Genomic DNA, 8,594 nt, shown 5'->3' on the forward strand with positions numbered 1-8,594 from the left:
GCAAGAAACTGAAAAATAGGATCTATGGGACTGTCAACACCCCCTGCACATAAAAGCATTCTCATAATGCAGGTAATATGGATGACCAGTGCCTACCCAGTTTAATGCTGAATGGATTAGCTGTTTCAATACTGCATTTGAAATGTTCATACGTATGCTGGGCTCTCACACAATCAAGTGGTAGTGGTTGTTGCTGTTGTCTTTTTTTTTTTTTTTTTAAAGCTGACTCTCCAATACCAATGCTGTACCGTAGCCTAAAGCAATTTAAATGATTGACTAGCAGAATGTGCTAATAACTTTGATTAGCTTCATTTATTTGCATATAATTATTTGCTAATTTCTCTGCAGTAATTAGAACTGTGGCACATTGCTGACATGACTTTTTTAAACAAGAATGTTTTTAGTAATATTCAAACCTGTTTTGTAGTTTCCAACTGGTGCTTTCCAGAAAGAGAAATCAGCTTCAGGAAAGATATTTCTAAAACAAATATGTAATACTTGATTTCGAGCAGTCATTATATAGACATTTTCCTATGACTATGCATGTTTGAAACACAGAAGACCAAGAAATAATGGAAGTGACCCAATGTTCTGCACTTGAAGCCCCAAACAGGTTGAAAGAAACACGGATAGAAAATAGTTCAATCCTGTACTACCCTAATAAATGTATTTCAATTGACAACTGTATTTCAATTGACAACTCTACCTGTGGTTTTTAAGCACATTTACATTTGCTTACTAATTATGCATATTGCATTTTGGTTAGCGATTTTGGGGGCTGCTTGTGACTATATTACTCTTGTAAAAGTATTTAAATGCTGCTTTTTTTTCTTTCACCATTTTAAATCGCACGTCTACTGTGGATGACTGGGTGCTAACAACTGAAATATTTTGTACAGAGCTAGCCTGGATACTAGTGTCTTTTCTTTTCCCTCATTAACATGAGGTTAGCATGCAATTCAGAACCCAGTTTTGTGCCTATGTCCCTACAAGACAGAAGAATAAAAGTCAGGGAAAAAAACCAACTTTGTTCTGGAAATCATGACTGGGCAAATGTAAACTTTCCTGAATGCTTTGCCAGCCACCTGACAACTTTAAATAGAAGACAGTGAGCAGGTGAAGAAACCAAACAAAGTCAGCATTAATGATGCTGCCTAAACAGTTTAGCTGTCTTTGCTCCATTTCTCCCCCAGCTATTGCTGACTGTGACTACAGATAAGTTGAACAAGGATGGAGGTCACCAAAACAAGAAATGCCTCCATAATTAAGGGCTCAATATGTTTCACAAATACACCTTCTCTGTCTGCTGCCAAACAGCTGTGGATCTGTGATATCTTGTAAAAATAAATTAAGAAACCTGAAAGGCTCTTCTCGTAATCTAAATGTGGAACTGGAGATGCAGAATGAGGATGAAACTCCTAATTACTCTCCCCAAGCTCATACTTGCAGCATAATCAAATCTGTCTACCGGGGCGATCTGCACTTAATCAATTGAAGTGTGATATAACCTTGCACTTCACAAGACTGTGAAGCTAGAACTAAAAAAAGCCCTGTCATTGTTATGAGCATATTTTCAAGGCACAGAATTAGCAAGCTCTGCTCTCCAAAATGAGCCCCTCAACATTTAATTAACTATAGTACACTGAAACATTTGCTATGGTTTGTGCCTAGCTAACAGCTGAGCCTGCCAACACCACCAGGTCCTTCCTCTGTGGTCCTAAGTGCAGCCTGCCATTGGGATTCCTTGTTCCAGCATGCTTATTAAATGGTAAAATGTTAAGTTCTCTGCTTGTTTTAATGCAAATGATGACTTATTCAGTAAGGAACCAAAGCACTTTACAGTTTTTGCATTGCTGTATCTCAAAGTCTGAAGAAAAACCTAATTCTAGAAGAGAAAAGATTTTTTTTTCTCTTTTGTAATTGAGAATATTCATGATAGCCTCGCTGAAAACCTATGTGTAATGTCAATAGATGCTTAAATGCTGTGTTTGGACAAATAGTGGAATTTCTAAATCACAGGGCAGCTCCTCTGAATGTTACATCAGGAGTGGCAGTTTGAGAAGCAGACTTTTCCTCCATGATTCTCTTGTCTTTTAATTATGGGGATTCAAAATAGCTGGGATTTTTATGACTTTTATTTCCAGCTGAAAATGGGAAATACAGGGACACACAAAGCCAGAAAAAGATTTCAGCTTTCTGAATCTGTAACTTTTGGGTTAAAAATTTGAGTAAAGATTGTGTGTCCACTCTTGTTTCACTCAGACTTGTTTTTTCTGCCTTCACAACTGTTATTCCTATTCCATGCCCATTTCCATGTTCCTTTCCAATCAGCATTTGAAATAGAAGTATCAGCAGAAAACACTTCGGTTTTGTTTGTCATTTCTCGTGGAAGGCAGAGTGTGTCAGATGAGTACTCATCTGCTTTTCAGTTTGGGTAATCGCTTGCACCTGTGTGAAGTAAGGGTCCAGGCCCCTGTCCTGCTGCTGTAACACGTCCTGCTCTGATGACTGTACATCATTGTATGAAATGCAGGGGGAAGCATCTGGCCTGATTACTGCATTTCTACTGGAAACAAAATCTGTCAAGTAGCAAAGACAAAATTCTGCATTGTAAAACCTTCACATTTTTTGCATCTGTTTATTGTGACGTCTGTCTCGTAAAGAAATGAAGGCCATCTTTATGCCACGGCATAAATGAGCAAACCCCACGTTTCTGCTTCCTAGTTGTAGCACAGCCTGTGCTCTCATAAAAATACTCTACCAGTAAGCAAAATGGGAATGCAAAGGCATGGTAACTCTTCTCACTCCTATTTTGTCCTATCACCTTCTGTCAATCTCCAGACAAGTGGAACAATCTTCATAATTTTAAAAAATAATACAATTCCCTGTGGGCCTCCTTCCATTAAACAGGAACAACAGAACATTAGAGGAGGTCATCTGTCTCCCTGAATTTGTCAGCAAAATAAGAACATCGGAATTATGAAAATGTCCAAACTCAACCAAAAGTTCATTAGCATTCTGAGGAGTCACTTCAATTAAAGAAAACTCTTCTTTTGTCTGTCTCACACTTGAAATGTGGACTAAAACTGGAATATAAATGTGACTATATTTTATAATGATTTAATGTGACAATCTTTCTATTTGCAAATGGCCTAGCAAAGGGTCACAACTTAACATCAATTCATAATGTGCACGTTCAAAAACATACCATAACAATTTGCAGGATGCTTTTTAATTAGCTGGCAAAAGACACATGGAGATTTCTTACATGATTCATTTTTTGCATGTGTTGCCAGTTCCGAACCACTGGTAACTTGAGTTTTTAAATTTCTCTTTGGGATGTTTGCTAAAAATCTGTCAAGAAGCTCCTGCAAAGCTTCTCTTCATTTCCAAACAACTTCAGGTGGGCTGCCTTTTCCTGCTGATGGGATAAATGTGCTGAGCATTTTCAGCTGGATATCAGATGAAACTAACCAAAATCACGTCCTTAAGGCTCTGATTTTCAGAGCACTTAACACTAATAACTGCAGCTTAATGTGGTTGAAGCTGCTGGGGCACTGTGTCCCTGAAAACTTGAAACAGCGCTGTCTTCTTGATGAGGATGGTGCTTGGTTCATCATGCCTGCCCGGAGAAGAGAGGTAGGGTGATTTGGCACATATTGTAGTGGAGGGAGAGCAGTGCCAGCTCCATCACGCACCATGCAGAAAACTATAAAAGCCAAGTGAAGCCAGGGATCTCTTGCAGCTCTTGATTTCCATATTTCCTTTTAGGAGAAGCCATTGGGAAGTAAGTGGTAGTGGTATTTTGGAGGTTGCTTCTTTTTTGTTTTTTAACTACATCTTTATTAACCATGATCCAAAACACAAAACAAAAAACAACAAAAAAGGAGCTTTTTAACCTAGTTTTAGTGTAGCGTGGTCTATTTAACAGCAAATTCCTTGAAACTTTTTTTTTTTTCTTTCTTTCAAAGAGCCAAGAGCTTCCTTCTTCGGCTGAATGTGACAGACTGGTAGCTGAGTGTGTCTCAGTCATACCTATGAACATGAGGCCACTACAAAACCTCAGGCTTGTCCTCAGACTTGCTGTAGCCCTGCCATGTGATGTGCCCATTCACAAACACCTTGATTATTTCTCTCAGCTGGGGGTCCAGAAAAGGAGCAGGACTCAACAACATCAGCACTATCAAGTAGTGGCACCCAAAGTCAGCGTCAGCAAAGCAAGGTCTAAACTCTGACCTCCGTAACTGACAGTCTGTGGTTACTGCAAACTGACAAACTAAGGCTTAAACCACCATCTCGGTGTTCATTGTAGTTGAAATTAAGGAGTGCTGTGACTGATATGAACTTCATTTGCACCTAAATGGGCATGCTAGGGTCAACCCAGCACAACTGGCCATTGCCAGTTGCCGTAATGTCATGCTACAGTTAATTTTCTGCTGAAGCACTGCTCTTGTGTCAATTGTCAATAACTTGCATTCACTTATTTCTTTCACAGATCCAAGCACGAAACTTCAAAGCGCCACTGAAAAAATATTATCATTTTCATAGTCCAGTGGGGCTCCTTGCTCACCATGCGTAGCGAGTTCCACACAGAATGTGTTTACTTTAATAGAATAAAAAATAAAAGTGTTTTATTAGCTGTCAGTCTTAGAAGCTGGAGTGGATTGATTAAGCACACGAGACAGGCTGTACAGGGTTAAGCTAAGCAGTCATTTACTCCATCAGCTCTCTGACAGCAGCCAGTGAGAGGAGCACAAAGCCAGGGCAGCCATAAAACACTTCCCCAGCACAATGCCCCAGCTTCAGGTGACCCGTCACTCCTGCACTACAGATTCCGTTGCCAGATTTAATAGAGCTGGATGGAGTTTTCTTAACCTGCTTTGCCTAATCGCTTTGTGAAGCCCAGAAAACTCTGTTGAAAGTCTCTGGAAAGAAATTTTACAGCTAACTATGTATTATTTCTTCTGTTTGTTTTGAATTTGCCATCTGCTTTGTCTGAATCTTCCTGGTTCTTTTATTAGAAAACACGATGAATGCAACATCCTTATTTACGTTCCCTATACATTAGTGGTGTTGTAGACCTTTCTTACAGCCTCATTCAGTCATCTCTTTTCAGATTGAAAAAGCCTAATCTATTTAATCATTTCTGATGCAGAAGCTATTTGATACCTTTGTCATCCTGATATATTGTCTCCAAATCCTTTTTTTCAGACCTGCCATATGCTTTGGAGATGGGTGGACCAGAACTGCCCACAGTATTCGTGGGGTGGGTGCCCCACATTTATACAGTGTGGGATGACTTTCTCTACCTTCTTCTCTTTTTCATTCCTACTAGTTCCTAACACTCAATTTCCTTTTTTTTTTTTTTTAAATTTATTATTATGACTCCTGAGCATTGAGCTGACACATCCATAACCTGTTTATTATATTTTCAAGATCTTATTCCTGAATTATAATGATAATTTGAAGACTGTCACTGTATATATAAAGCTAGGATTGTTTTTCTCAAGCTTGCTACTTTACATTTATCTACTTTGAATTTCATCTGCCACTTAACCATCCAGTCAGTCTGTATCACCATGTTGTGCTGTTTTTTTTTTCAATTGCACTGAAAAACTTTTTATCAACAGAAAACATTTTCATCTCCCAACTAACCTCCTTTTTTGCACTGAAAAACTTTTTATCAACAGAAAACATTGTCATCTCCCAATTAACCTCCTTTTGTGGGTGATTTAGAAGTGGGTTGAACAGCTCAGACCCAGTAAGACTCCACTAGTGCCTTTCCTGCATTGAGAAAATTGACTGTTTATTCCTATTCTTCATTTCCTAAATCTTAAAAATCTTAACTCCTTTTATTTATTTATTTATTTATTTATTTATTTTTAAGAACTTTTGTTAAAGGATATTGTCAAATGCCTTTTGGGAGTCCCAGGAGGTTGAATCCCAATTAGTATGTGCAGAATAGGGTGGGAATTGCTTGTTCAGTGTCTCTTCTGTACATGAAGTAGGGGCCATTTAAGGGCACTGCTAGAAGCCACACTTAGAACAAAAAGCAAGGTGATTCTTCATGCGATGTGTAGGTAAGTTTCGGAATTCATTGCCACACATTAGCAGGATAGTGTAAGGTTTTCTGGATTCAAGAGACAGACTGGCCAAGTTCGCAGATGACAAATCTATTTAGGGTTACTAAATTCATAGAAGTCTGCCCGAGGAATTCCTGGAAGCCAGAACGATTGGAGGCCCCAAGAGTACTCATCAGGAACATCACTTACATATTTCTTGGTCTTCTCTTCCCCAGGCATTCACTTATGGAGGCAAGACACTGGGCCATTAGCAAATCCAGCACAGCTATTTTATTTTATTTATTTTATTTTATTTTATTTTATTTTATTTTATTTTATTTTATTTTATTTTATTTTATTTTATTTTATTTTATTTTTTTCCTGCTGCCTAGGTTCTTATCTGGGTGTCTTCTTGGTTGCCTTCAAAGATGCCTGCCTGGTTTCCAAGGCATGCCTTCCTTTTTAAAAGTTGCTTCTCCAGGGTACTACGCTTTTCCCAGCATACACTGATTTATTTTCTACCAATTATCCCAACACAGTTGTGAAAGCTCCTAGATGGTAACTATCCTTACAACTTTTTAAAACTTGTCATCACATTTGCCACCCTCCACTGCTGCAGTGCCATGTCAGCTTTAAATGCCTTTGCAGCTTCCATTAGTAGGTCAGCTTTTAAATCACCTGGACCTGGCAATTTGTTACCTTAATTTTTACAATTTCTTCTAGAGATTCTTCTAATGAACTCACTCTGAGATAGCTTCTCTGACATATTGTCTCTGATGTATGAAGAAGGGTTCCAGCCCAGAATTTTCTCTAAACTCCTTCAAGGCTGCAAAAAATCATTTAATTTTCCTCCTCTGCTTTATCTTCTCTGAGAGCTCTTTTTGTACTTTGATCAATTAATGGGCCTACAAACTCTATAGCTTCCTGCTCCTGATGTGTTTGAAGAAATGATTAATTATGAGGTTTTTACGCCTTCTGAAAACTGTTCTTCAAACTCTTTTTTACTGGCCTGAAACCAGAAACAAGGGAGCTTTGCTAAAGGCATTCATTTTGATCTTTTTTCTTTCTTTCTTTCTTTCTTTCTTTCTTTCTTTCTTTTTTTTTTTTGTATTTGTACTTCATAAAAGAAAAGAAAATTCTTATTGATTTTCATAATCATGCACATATACAGATTTGCAACTGAATATACTTTTATACCAAATTTGTTACTCTTTTGGTCCTACATACATATTTATTACAGCAGTTACACAGCATAACCTGTTTTTCTCTGTAACAACATTTTACATTTTTTCTACCACATTAGTATACACCAAATAACTAGGTACTTTTTCCCTTGTGATTGTACCAAGTGTCTACAGTATGGAAAGTGGATTTCAATTTAAAACACACTAAAACAGAATTTCAGCATTCTCTTTCCTTAGGCAAATGAAATGACTCAGCTTTTTATTATTTATTTCCTTTAAAGAAAAGCCATGGATGCCTTTCCATTTATCTGCTTATGTCCAGCTGATTCACAGTTTACTTTATGCTTATGCCAGTTTGTTGCTCTGGTGTTCTTCTGAAGACGCTTTTTCCTCCTTTGCATTCTTATATTCGCTTCTGGATGATATTTACTGTTGAAACTTACATGCTTCTAGTTTTGTACATGCCCAGTTCCATGTGACAATTTGTGGTCATTAGTATGTCCTTTGTTTGTTCATATGTTTCTATATTTGTAACTTTGCTAGTCCACTCAGCTTTTGATAAAGAGAACATTGTGAATTAAAATTATTTCTTGCTTTCTGTTCTGTCTTAGGACCGTGTTGTGTTTGGGCATGCCTCTGTTCTGCCTCCTGATGGCAATAATCCTATGTTGTTGCACAGCTTCATCTTTGTAGATGTTGACAGATGTTTCCTATGTTGCTTTCTACTTTACCTTGTGCTCATGTTGCCAGAAACTTTCCCTGATTATACCTTTATTTATGCTTCTTTCTTGTTGTTCATAATGCAACTGAATTTTCCATAATCTCTGATTTACTCTTGGTTATTCACAACCATTCAAGTTTTGCCAAATTTGGTGGTCTTGTTGAAATACGTAATTTTCTCCATTGCTCATAACTTTGGGGTTTATCTGTATGTGCACAGAAATGGGGGGAGGGTTAAGTCATTAACAAAATGCAGCTCCTCGCATTTCAGATGTTCAGTCCCAGGATATCCATGGTGTCCCTTGCCCAGGCTGTCTCATGGGTCTCTCTACGGCCAGCCCAAGAGGCTGTGGTAATAACACACTAACCCGATACTTTTCACTTGTTGCGCTCTTCTCCTTCTGATTTCATGGCTAACAATATCTGCCTCCTCACTAGAGGATTATTGCTCCTATCTAATTCTAACTATCTTTTGAGGTCACTTTATTCTATGAAGTGTCTCTTGAATGACTGTTATTAGAGATATTTTGCACTTCTAGGATTCTTAATGATATAACTTTTTGTTCAATGTATGATTTTCCTTCTCTGAAACCTTGTTCTTAGGTGCTTGTCTCTGATTTCATTCACT

At 37.9% G+C, this 8,594-nt stretch overlaps 1 long non-coding RNA gene across 1 annotated transcript; it reads left to right on the plus strand.

Moving 5' to 3' along the window:
* The first annotated feature begins 498 nt into the window (after positions 1 to 498).
* Positions 499 to 8,173, plus strand: LOC310893995. Its single transcript, XR_014579467.1, has 2 exons — positions 499 to 3,639; positions 3,972 to 8,173. It is a non-coding gene; the product is annotated as an uncharacterized lncRNA (long non-coding RNA).
* The last annotated feature ends 421 nt before the right edge of the window (positions 8,174 to 8,594 follow it).

The sequence above is a fragment of the Anser anser genome (genome assembly GCF_964211835.1).
Source record: "Anser anser genome assembly, chromosome: 2".
In the NCBI taxonomy this organism is placed as follows: Eukaryota; Metazoa; Chordata; class Aves; order Anseriformes; family Anatidae; genus Anser; species Anser anser.